The sequence below is a fragment of the Poecilia reticulata genome, linkage group LG10, assembly GCF_000633615.1.
Source record: "Poecilia reticulata strain Guanapo linkage group LG10, Guppy_female_1.0+MT, whole genome shotgun sequence".
NCBI lineage: Eukaryota > Metazoa > Chordata > Actinopteri > Cyprinodontiformes > Poeciliidae > Poecilia > Poecilia reticulata.
In genome coordinates this window covers 26,039,411-26,052,753 of record NC_024340.1, presented here as the reverse complement: position 1 = coordinate 26,052,753, position 13,343 = coordinate 26,039,411, and the positions used below count along the sequence as shown (strand labels likewise).

The following is a 13,343-nucleotide window of genomic DNA, read 5'->3' as shown; positions in this document are numbered from 1 at the left end:
TGACATAATTGCTCCCTTTAATTAAGCAAACATAAAACCAACCATTCTACACCAACTCATGTTTTATGCCAAGCCCATGTTGCATTAACACATAATGATTGGTTGCACTTGGAGAATTTTGTATTTCTTCTATAGTTTCCACAGCAATGAATGGAATAAGACCCATCAATAACAACAACAAAACAAGACCACTAAGTTTTTTTTCTTAGACCAAAATAGTTGGTTTTGCCATTGGAATAGAAATTTTTAAGATTTGACTATAATTATATTAGACAAGAGACCATAAGGAGCCGAATCATTGGATTGTAAAAATGCTATTTTGAAGTAAACAAGTTGATCAGATTTCACTGTCTCACTTCCAAAATATTAAGAAATGGTAAAATTACAATAATGTTAACGACAGTAGTTCACCATAGATAACATTATCTTTAGTATATTATGGCCTCTTTAACTTCTGGTATCCTCTATCGCCAAACATAATACGATTTACCCTTTGTATACTTATGTAAGAGTAATGTGTTATATTTTGTTTCTGTTTCTTTGGGACGGTCATCAATCTGGGGAGGGATAGCTAATAGAAATTAGCCAAAGCCTGAAGTTTGAGATGCTTACATGTACTTTTTAACACACGTGTGCTGTCTCTGTTGTAATTCAATTAAAGTTATTAAGTGCTTGAAGGGTCTTGCTATGTTCACCATTCAAACTTTAATAAAAATAATAGGTCATTTTATTCTACTCCTTTCCTTTTATCTTTGGTTAATAAAGGTCTCATTATGAGATTGTTGTCTTTAATTTTTTTTCAATAAAGATTTTTTATTTTGATGCAGATTCAAGTTAAGACTAAAAATCATTCCGTGTTGCTTTGCGATCCGGTTATAAATTTGTTCTGGATTCAAATTATGATCCGTGTCTTTCATGCATGGATTCCCTCTGGGGACTTTAGCTCTCCCTATCATCGTAAAAACAGAAATCTTTGGTTAGGGATCACTGCATAAAGTTCAAAGGGCACTAACCCTAGGAGGTAAGAATGTTACAAGGAAAGAAGGGAAATAATTCTCCATATAGGCAAAGGATATGAAGAATCCATATCCCGTTCTTTGTTGAGGAGATTCAACAAAGAACTGAGCCGGGACGGTGGGGAACCACCGACATTTTCTGTGACCCACATGCAGACACACCGCCACCCATCTCACAGTGTGTGCATGAGAAAATGCACACACTGTGAGATGGGTGGTGGTGTGCAACAATAGGTTTTGTTTGGCTAAGAGCAACAATAACTGCAACCAGTAGCTATTAACAAAATGCTGTATTTCTCACTAGTAATATTGAGCCGGGGAACCACCTGATTATCAGGAAGTATAGAAGAAAAAATGTTTTATGAATGCCCCCTGCCTGATGGTCTAGTATTGAATAACAATAGTTAAAGTATCATGTTTGCACACTGATGTTCTTGAACAGCAAGCCCTGCTCACATAAACGGAACAAACACAAACATCATTTGTCCGAAAATCATTTACCAACAAAATACTTCAACCTTCAGGTAAAAACTGGAAGAAATCCCACAGTTTGTGAGAAGTGCATACTCCTTCTGGACCAGTGGACGAGTTGCTGCAGTCTTTGACCCGAACAACAACAGACACACTCCAGAGCCTCCTGTCCATGACTATTAAACGCCCTGTCAGCTCCCAGATAATTAGATGTATTGAGCATTGTCCAGGTCTGAGGCGATACTCTCACAGAATTATTATTTTTTGATTGATTGTAAAGTTAATTTGTAAACTTCAGATTGTAATGTTTAAAAAAAAAGATGATGTAAAATATTGAGTTAACCCTGTCTCCCATACACATAAGAGGTTTTTCTCCGTATTTTTATGTTTGTCTGATGAAAACTGATACAAGATCTCACATATATTGTAGTAATACTACTGACAATCCAGTAAGAGGATAAAAGCTTTATAAAAGGCAGGCGTTACTGTAAATGACCCTTTGCACTGCATCACTCGTTTACTGAAGCTTATATCACTCTGATTACCGCTGAAGGCTCTCTGTCTCCTGTGGGGCAAAGGTCCAGCCTGCTCTTTAATCCGATGCCAAGGAAACGCTCAACTTAATCATGAAAGAACCCAGGTGAGCTTGACACGGTTAAGTGCATTTACATCAGATAAATGAGAAACTATCATTGACGGATTTGTGAATTTATTTTTGCTTTTGAGAAATTGAGAAGCTCATTTTGTTATTAAGAAATAGTCATTGCATGAGTAATTACCACTGACACATGTTCAAGACAGACAGTGAAAAACTCCTAGTTCGTGTGCTCTCCCTGACCACATCACGTCCGTTTCCAGTTCATGTCGATGGAGCAGGAATGCAAACTGTCTGGCCAAGTCACACGCATTCTCCTTGACTTTTTTCCAAACCGCGTTGGCCCATATGTAGCCATGAGGCGGAACAAGAGGAGTCCACAGTTTCGGTTTGTTGTGTTTAAAATACAAAAATTAGTCAGTATTTGTTTTGAGTTACCCCCTTTGCCCCACCCATGCAGATAAAGCAACTCAAATCTTGAGGGCAATTCAGAAAACAGGATAAAAATATTGAGACATTCGTGCCAATATTTTTATCTTTTTATCTCAAAAAGATAAAATGTTAGAAAATTTTGAGTGCTTTTAAAATTCTTTGAAAATTTTCTAATGCTGCGTGACCATTTTAGAGGAGAAAAATTTCAGTATTTGATAAATTGTAGGGGTAGAATCATGAGGATGTGAGAACCTGGGCTAATCATTCTTTTAATTTGTCCTTTCTAAAAATGTTGTCATTAGAAAAAGCCTTATTTTTATCTTAGAAAATTAACCGAAACACCAGGCCTGTATGTGGTGGTGCGGCACACTCACTGAAATACACCCAAAACAAAGGGGAAAAAAAACCATGGAAAATTAATTTATATTTTTTTTGTCTGAGGTATTTAGAGTGGTAGATAAAAAGCACTATTACTTTTATCAAATTGTTGCTAAGCACGTAAAAATCCACCAAATAAAAGGTAAAGATAAACAAAGGGATATTCTCGTTATGGGAATCTCATGTGTTGTTCAGAGTTTTGCTCCTAATTGCTACATTTTACAGTTCTTATTTTAATTTGTCAGTGTGTGCTAAGTTATTTTTACTTTCTGTTCATCCTGAGTCTTTTCTCACTTTTGGTCTTGTATCTCCAATCACTTTTGCTTTTAGTCAAGCCCTATTTAGTTGATTTCCTGTGTCACTTTGTCATGTCACCTGCAGCCCGTTGTTTTTTACACCCCCCAGGACTTAAGCTTCACTTATTTGTCTGATCTTTTTGTCCAAGACCTGTTATTTTTCTTTGCATCAGTTTCAGTTTTTTTGCTTGATCTTTGGCTTTTATACATTTGTAGTTTACTATGAACTATGGTTTGGTAAGTCTAAATAATCCTGCCTGTATATCGTCCTCATCTGGTTCCTACTCAACAGCAGTTTTGAAATATATGGGCATGAATGTATTTGGAAATGTGTCCAATGCCATATTTGTAATACGTGGCACTAAATACATTTTTAAATAAATATTTCAGAACCCCAACAAAACCCAGGGGCTCGGGTCGGGCCCTGGTAAGCCCTTGCTAAAGTCCAGGCAAGCTGACAAGCGTCCAGTTGTGATGTAGATGTGCGTGAGTAAGGACCAGCAACAAGAGCCAAAAAATGAATTATCTCCTGGCTTAAGGGAATTTTAATTGGAACGCTGTTATCCAATAAGATTCACCCCAAAGATCAAACGTTGTTATAAAACAAGGGCCGATAATGTTTAGAGTGAAAGAAATGACTTTACTTAGTCTTCAAATTCAGAAAAATGCGCTGGATATCTTCTATTTTGTTTTAAACACTCTATTTATTTCCAAGGTTTTGAATTGACTCAGTGTTTCTTATACTTTTTAATTCAGAAAAAAAGGCTTTTCATTTCTTCATTCTCATTGTCTCTAGAGACGCCCCAAAGAAGGAAGCTTGTAATTTTCTTAGGAAAATGAGACGCAATAAAATGAAAATAAAATAAACATCTTATCAGGAAAATACAAGGAGTTTTAACAACTCAAGTTGATCTTTTCACCTGTTGACCTTTGATTGCTATGATTTAGTTAAGCAGTTTATGATTATACGCCTACTGCAATTGCCATGTGCCCATCCAAACTGAAAGTCAGATAATTACATCATGGCAGTGACAGCGTTAGAGAGACAGAGATGAGGAAACAGGAAGGTTCAACTAGGCCTTAAGAAATGTCTGGGTCCATCTTACATAAAAGCAATAAAGATTTTGCAATAATCAGCATCAAAGTTCTGGATTAAAGTTTATGATTGTGAATAATAGATAAAACTGGTCAGTAGCCAGTGAGGATTATTCATTAATCTTTGACTGCAGGAGGAAAATTTTCGGCTTCATACACGTCATCTTCATCAGAAAATTGTCAAACAACTATGGTCAACCTCACACAACATGTCCTACGTTTTGTTTTTTTGTCTTTTGCAAAGCGTAAAATCCAACATCTGAGTCATCCCCTACACGCACGTACACACAATATTTTAATGTTTTTCTCTTTCGGCGTCACACACCCAGCGAGCCGGGTGTGTTTTCAGACGAATGAGCTGAGCACCTCGACCAATTCTTTTTAGGGATTCTCTGCTTTCACATCTGCTTCATGTTAGAGCGTCGAGGCCACCACAAAAGTCTTTCACAGTGGGGGATGGCAGGAGGAGGCCTGTCAAATACAACAGAGACCATCAGCACTGCTGGCTACAAGTCACAAACAATGGCGGATGTAAACTGTCAAAACGCAGAAAAAAGAAACACGAGCCCCCTATTTTCCCAGGACACTCAGTTCAATGTGTTTTAGATGAGAAATGGGGATTTTATTTCCAAAATATCTGATTCATAGCAATTATTTATGTCAAAACCTTTCAATTAAACCAATGAATGCAATTTATCCCCTCAAGTTTAAGATGTTTTGGTTTATTTTCTTGTTTTTCTTTTTTAGTACACTTTTAGAAAGCTGACAATCCACAGGGGGAAAAAATGCCTGAGCTATGTTTAATTAATGACTTTTACAGGCTCTATAATGGATACATTGATATTGTACAAATTATTGCTGCTGTGTTTAAAATAACTGTAATACAAAAAAGATCGGCATTGTTCAAAATAACTTGTCCAACATCTATAATGTTGGATTGGTAGCTATTTTAGGTTTTGCAGCCACCTAAAGACTCTCGTCCTTCTGTGGTTTAGGATTTTTACTGCTGGTGGAGATTCCTGCCAGTGACTTATTTCATTAGAGAAAGTCCGACCGCTGTTAAGTTGTGCAATTTTCCATGACACGCTGTGAAGGGAAGTCTTACTCAAGAATAAAATATAGCTAAAAGTTAACAAAAAAAAAACAACACACGAATGAATGCTTTGAGAAATCAGACATGGATACGTATGTTGAGAAAACAAAACATTGAGTCCATTCATAAACAGTGTCACTCACAAGAACAAGCTCCCAGCAGTAATGGGTTGACACACTGCTGACGTAGTTCAGTGATTCTTGAGAATAGGGACAAAACAGGTCCTATGGATAAAGCACAAAATGTGAATAAAATATACACAAAATATACAAAATATATTTTTTTCAAATATCTGACTAAACTAACCTGTGTCATGTGAGCATAACAATGTATGTTTTCCTGGTGTTTGCTGAATATTTTTTTATTTTAAACATTGTAGTCGGTGGCTGATGCCTGTAAAATCCCTTGTCCAGGAGCAGAACTCAATACATTATAATAGTTTAAAACAATTAAAGAAATACTAAAATTATATATTATGACTATTAAGTATAAGTAGTCAGATAAATAATTATAAAAGTATCAATAAATTTAATTAAAATAAATTTTTATATATTTTCCAACTTCATTGAAATTTGTCGCTAGTTTTTGTCAACACCGTCAGAAATGAAAAGAATGTAAAAAAAATCAGGCGTTATTGGGGGGCACCAGAACTTCTGAGGACCCCATGACCACTTCCCTTCTCTTCCTTTGCTAAGAGGGCTAGTTAGCTCTGGTTAGCTTAAGTTATTCTTTAGTTTTTTCTTCTTTTATTCCTAAGTTGTTTGTCACAGCCATGATGTGTCAACACCATAACTGACAATTTACAAAACTTTGATGAAATTTTGTGAAATAAAAGCTTAATTTTAGTTTACTGTAAAGATTTCATGGACCGGATGAGCTACAATATGGTCTCCTTCAGAATAATATCATATAAATTGATGTAGTTTGGCATTTCGTCAACTCCGTCAGATGTCAACTCCATCAGAGTTTTTGTGACTCTTTCAGTGAAATTGTTGTCAAATCTCACTTAAATGTGTAATTAATTCATTTTAATGTATTTTACATAAATTGCATTACTTCACATGTATGAAGTTTTTCATTTTACTCACTAGTTTGCCACCACCTTCAGTTCTGTCAACTCCGTCATGCAGTGTCAACTCCGTCAGATGGACTTTTGTTGTTTTTTGTTTTCAATAATATTTCTTTAGTTTCTTGAGAAACATTTGTCTGTAAAATGAGTAAAAATATCACTAATAGGGTATTTTAAAAATAATTTTATATTTATATTTGTCAGATGTTGATGACAAAGTTCTGGGTCAGGTCGATAAAAAATGTAATTAAAAAAAAAATGTTGCAACTGGGAGCCTGTACCTTAGCATCTTTACATTTCCAAAACATTGTTTGTCATATTTGCATACAAAAGGTTGAGAAATAATAAAAAAAAAATTATGGGAAAATTAAAACCCATTTTGTCCCTATTCTCAAGAATCATTGAGTTACAACAATCAAGACGGCAAAAATACACAAAAGTGAAGGGATGAATTGACTCACACGTGCTTAAACATTTTTTACATATCTTATTTTACCACAGGTTGTATAGAGATGAGTGTAACACACAGACAACAACTCATCCACTAGAGGAACTACTGGGGGAATCTTTTCTTCTTGAAGTTTGTCCAAAAATATTTCTTTACAACAGCCATTTTAACCAAAAAGCCCTGTTGCCATGTTTAGTTCAAATTCCATTAATATAAATAAATAAATAAATAAATAAATAAATAAATAAATAAATAAATAAATAAATCACAATCAATGCTGGCACACTTAATTCTTCATAAATGAAAAGGCACATTGATATAATTGTCAGACACATTACAAATTTGAAAAATATGATGAGAAAAAAAATATAATGAGTGAATAAACATATAAATGCCCATACAACGTTACAACATTTTTTTATTAATTTTTTTTAGGTATTTTAACATTTTTAGAGTTTTTCTAGATTTTCACTGCTCTGTATAGAGATACAATGATCAGCCAGGTGGCTGAAAGCGCCTAGCCCAGCCCAGCCCAGCCCAGCTCAGCCCAGCCCAACCCGACCTGACCCGACCCGGTCCATACCTCCAGGGCTCATGAAACCAAATGAGGATACTTTCTAGGACAGTTGCAACATCTGATCTTCAGTCACATCCCTTTCCTGCTCACACACACACATGCACACACACAGACCAAAGTTTTCTCCCTCTCTCTCTCTGTCGTCATCTCAGTTCATCTGAGGGCCAGTTCCCTGTGAATCACTCCCAGATGTGTGTTTGGGGTTCTGGAGTCAGATATTGCAACACAAGATGACGTCAAAAGAGACCCCCGTACGAGTATTTCTTTCCATTTTTTCATCACTTGTGTGAATAACCACATCTACTCAGTCAAAGTTTGTCTTGGTTAATTTTTAGTGATCATTATTAATGACCTTGGTTGTAGAGATAAAAAGGACCTGGATATGTAAACAGAAAGCAATAAACAGAAATCAATATTAGTGATAAAATCTTTAACTTCGAGTGCAAGTATCTTATCACGTCTTAAGTGCCCCTTTACCTGAGAGGACTATTCAATTTATATTATCAAATGTAGATTGAGGCACTAAAGGAACTACAATAAAAATTTAATTATTTAGTGCTGTTCAAGTTTTAGTCATAAATATGGACTTTGTTTTATAACAACCTAAGAGGGAATACCTGTTAACTCTTAAGTGTCGACAGGAGCAAAATAACTTTTTTGCAAAAGTATTTGCACACGTTCAGTTTGATGTGCCTTTGTATTCAGCCCAGTTACTTTGTTGCCCCTAGATAAAATCCAAAGCAACAGCCCTCCGACATCAGTAGCTAGAGTTACCTGTAATGTAATTTCAGTATAAATGGTTTGGTAACACTTTATTTGAAGGGGTGTGCATAAGACTGACATGACACTGTCATAAACATAACATAACACCTGTCATGAACATAAAGAAGTCTTTATGAATGTTTATGACAGTTGTCATGAAGTGTCATTCGGTAAATAATGACACTTTTAATGCAAAGCTGCTCTACAAGTTGCCTTGAAAGTCCATTAAAAATGCCAACTTTGCATTAAATTATAATAATTTACAAAATCATGCAAAGTTGTCATTTTTAATGCAACATTTAGAGCAACTTTGCATTAAAGTGTCATTATTTACCGAATAAGTTCATGACAACTGTCATAATCATTTATAAAGACTTCTTTATGTTCATGTTATGTTATGTTTATGACAGTGTCATGTCAGTCTTATGCACCCCCCTTCAAATAAAGTGTTACCAATGGTTTATACTAACTAAGCTTCTCCAGAACCTTCTCCCTGACCTGCTCTGTTCTTTGGTCTTCATTATGCTGTTTATTCACTAATATTCTCCAGGACGCCGCAGAAAAGTTGTATTTCTACTCAGATTAATTTACAAATAGTTGAACTCCATTTATTAATTATGAAACTTCTGGGGGTAACTGATTACCCCCAGAAGTTTTCATTTAATATATGAGATTTAATTTAAAGGTGACAGAGAAGATAGCACCGTATGCAAAACAACAACTCACATGTTTGGAGCTTTTTAGTTGTGAAAAAAGAAATCTCCTCCTTCTGCTGCACAATTTTGCATTGCTTCATGTTGGTTTAGTCCCAATCAAACCCCCAGGACATATACACATATACTTGATAAAAGCTCATTCATTTCCTGCTCCTTGCTGACCTTTGTCCCCATTTACACTTTAACAACCTTTTCCTAGACTATTTACTACTGGCACACGCGATTCCGGATACGTGTAGGCAGCTGATACTGGATGCCGTGGTTTCCAGTAAACTGGTACACAGACTGGTAACTGTAAGTTGTTTCATAAATTCATGGTCAGGGTGTCACTAGCTTAAAGTCACTGTTTTGAGGTTGTCAAGGAAAGACTTTAGCCAGACAGTATTATTTTTATTTTTTTCTAAACCCATGGAGGTGAGTAAGTGAAGTGTCTCAGACTGCGGAGGCAGCAGAGCTGTTTTGTTCAGAGCCGTGGTCACTCCGGCTGGGTGGTGCTCCGATTTGTGTGGGGTGAGGGGTATACACTGCAATGTTATGTCGGATCCAGTGAGAAAGAGAAAAAAAATTGTATTACATCATGACGGCTTGGGCACTCCACCCATGCCTCTCAGTTTCCCCATCTCCATGTATCTGTTCCTCCCAGAGTCCCCCACCCACTTAGCTTTGCGGTGCTGCTGCTGTGTATGTTTTTGGTTTAGTGTTACCGACGCAGACATTGTGTCCCAGCTGTATGTGCTGTCCTTCATGTCTCGAAAGAATGCATCTCAAGATGGAAGACCTTCATCTGTCACTGTAGTTTTACACAAAAGCTTTCGGTCTCTTGCCACAACTTCACCACATTTCTGCCTTTTTGCTTTGTGTTCATCTACATCACTTCTAACCTAAGCCACAACAAAAACATCCAGACATTTATTTTTCTAGCAATTTTTTTTTTCTTTTAGCTAAGTTGCTTTAAACGAGTTAGGTTTTCTTTCCAGTGTTTGAAGAAACAACTAAAACAGAGACTGCAGGCACACCCTTAATTACAGACGAAGACGAATTTATTGGCACCACTGGTAAATATGGCTAAAAGCAGATTAATCTCATACTTAGAAGTGACAAAAGTAAAAAAAATCCAACCTTTATTAACAAAGGTTTTATATGCTTACTTCACAGGAAAAAACCACAAAGTGCTTTCTAAAAAAAAAAATCTTAAAAATCAAACATGAAAGCTGAAGAATAAGAAGGACATAAAGGTAACACTGAAACAGCATAAAAATAGAACAAAAAAAAAAATCACACTTCCCAAATCTACCTGAAAGAATATCTCAATAAATTAGTCTTCAATATGAGCAACTTTTAACAAAAGCATCTCTCACACATTAATGGTAACCGAAAAAAATCATTTTCAAATATACATCATTCAAACCCTTTGTAATTCATATAGGTGAGAACTTGTGGTTGATCTAGAACACTAATTGGTAATCCATATGGATATCCCTTATCTGAAGGAGATAAAACGTCTTCAGAGCCCCGTGTTAGAGGGCAAGTCAGCAAGTCTCCAATATAAACCAGTAAATGCTGTCTACATGCAAACAATTCCTTGGGAGTGATGGCTGAAAATAAACACTTTTCTGCCCCAACATCACTTGTGTAAACATTTGGAGTTTGTTAAACTGGATGAGATTTTTTTCAACTGAAAATGTAACCTTAGGCCAGATTAGTCCAGGATGGGCATTTCTGGGTTCTCCGGTGAATGTAGCGTTAAGCAAATAACTAATATGTTGAAGGGTCTATGGCGATGCGAGCCTGTTTCTCTTTCAAAGTGCTCATTTGGTTCCTTAAAGGGAATCTTACTTGAGTGCACAGTTCTACAAACGCTTTTGAAACACTACTGGATTTTAAACAAAAACCTGATGGAAGCTGCCAAAAAAAACAGAAAAGGAGCCAACGCTCAAATGATTCACTGGACATAAAATGAACCTTTGCCATTACCACAGTTAAATCTTGTGGATTGAGCTGAAGAGACAAGAGCATAAAAAAGAACCCAGTAATGAGGAAGATTTAATGAGATTGTGGAAAGAGAGATGCCTCTTTATTCCCAACCCTGGGAAATTTTCCAAAGAAAGACTAAGTGAGGGCATGTTTGCAAAAATAGACACACAAAGTAGTGATAATTGTACTGCCAGAGGTTTAAGGCAATTGTTTCCATATTTTATTTTTATTTTTTTTGTTTTAACCATTGAAAAAAAAAGGCACAGAAAGTGAAAAATGTGTTTTTCTAAAATTTCAAGTGCGAGACTAAGCTACTGCAATAAATGGTTAATATATTTTCAGGCTTTTCATTAATCTTAACTAAGGCCACCAATAATTTCTTTCAACATCTGTAAATAAGTTGCATGTACAAATATATACACAGGATGCCATCAGTGACTGCAAATTTTAAAAAGCTGCAACTCAAGCTGAGCTTCCAAAGGTAAAACTAGTTTATGCCGACGTTTCCTTCTGGCTCGTTTCTCTGCGAGCCTCATTTGCTTTGACGGGAAGAAATAAAAATAAATGATACTCGCACTAAAACTGTCAACAGTGTTATTAATACAATAAAATCTCTGACGACAAAACAAAACTAATTAAATTAATTGAGACTGGAACATGAAACGAAAGCAAATATTTACAGTGGCTACCATTTAATGCACATGAATAAAAAAAATAGGATAGATGGCAAATAGACTGAGTAACTGGGTTTAACAGGCGTTCTAAAGAAAATTTCATCACAACAAAAAAGCATAATTAAAGAGATATGTGTAATTAGGTCACAGTCAGGATCTAAAATGGGTTTCCTGATTCTTGAACTCACAGCTCATAACTACAATAAAAATGGGAGAGCCTAGTTTTCTATTTAGCTGGTAGTAACATAAAACATTTTCCAGTTAGTTGTGACTAAAAGCAATTTGAAATTCTTCCCTTTACATGAAGAAGTATATTAGATTTTCTGTGCGTGTGTGTGTGTGTGTGCTGTCATTGTTTCAGCATCAGTGAAAGAAGAGAAATCAAAAGATGATTCTGATTTCCGCGCCACCTTATTTCAACAATCTGAGCTCATCATCAATGAACGTCATAACGTAAGGAAACATGAAGTCGTGATCTCTTTGAGCGCTCACTTTGGACAAATGGTGCCATCTTCTGGTCAAAAACTGCAAGTAAATTTAGTCAGAATCCCGTCACATGAAGAAAAGCTTTCTGTACATTTTTGTCGGGATTTTGTCTTTGTTTGTAGTTTCTATATTGACAAAGTTAGAAAAACGTTTCTTTGTTGTACAGAAAAAGAGCATTTACGTGTAAGGAATACTTCAAGGTCCCCAAACAATAGCCTATATTTATAGAAGTTTTTTTTTTTTTTAAATACTTTAACAATCACAATCAGTCAAGTTTATTTGTAAAGGACATTTCTGCAACACAGCAGTTCAAAGTGTTTACATCTCTACTGGTATTGGTACTAACAGACAAATACCACTGATTTTGCTTTCATTTGATTTATACGGAGATCATAACACAATGTTCTCTAGAATAAGTCATCATTGAAACATTTTTTCCAATAATTCAAATCAAACACATATCAAAACTCCACACTAAAGGATCATTCCAATCATTTATTTCTACTAAATTTGATAACTGAAGTACAGCTAATGTAAACTTTAAATTTTGTTTCTTTGCTTTACATTTCAATTCTACATAAGATCAATTTTTTAAAAAAAAGCCATCCATTCATAATTCAACATTATAATGTTGGATTATACAGTGGGATGGAGATCCCACGATCAGGTGGGTATCTCCAGCGGTCAGTGGGGGAGAGGCGGGGTACACCCTGAACACATCGCCAGTCCAACCCAGATCAATAATATATTTTTAACAAAGAAATGCCGTGTCATGACAGATGCAGTTTTGGAGAAGATTTTGTTTGTGTGACAGTTGCTCACACCATCACTGAAACTCCCCACAAAGTTGGTAAATCTCGTGGCTTCCTTGACCTCCGTGCTGCACAGCATTGGTTGGGTAATGATCACATATTTGGTCTTGAAATATGTCACCGTTTTACCAAGTCAGAGTTTCACCTTCTGCACTAAATGATAAGCTTTTCAATGATGTTCCAATTCACTAAGATGTACCAATGTACAGCATGCAGTTTCATAACTACTATAAGTTAATGTGTGCATGTGATGATGTAAAAGAACAAGCCGTAAGTCCATCTTTACTTGCTTTGAATGATTTATTATTCAGACGCCAGTAGGGGATTTGCTCCCTTGTGCAATTACTTGGCAGAATTCAACTTCTTCCCATCAATCTAGCTCAGTTCTTGAACGCACAATGAAAAAAAAAATTATACATATATATATATATATATATATATATATATAT

General features: G+C 35.7%; 1 long non-coding RNA gene across 1 annotated transcript; it reads right to left on the bottom strand.

Annotated features, from left to right (window-relative positions):
• Positions 1–3,937: 3,937 nt before the first annotated feature.
• Positions 3,938–5,758, bottom strand: LOC103471256 (uncharacterized). The gene is made up of 3 exons (XR_534611.2): positions 5,683–5,758; positions 5,520–5,600; positions 3,938–4,754 (listed from the first exon to the last, which is right to left on the bottom strand). It is a non-coding gene; the product is annotated as an uncharacterized LOC103471256 (long non-coding RNA).
• Positions 5,759–13,343: the final 7,585 nt, after the last annotated feature.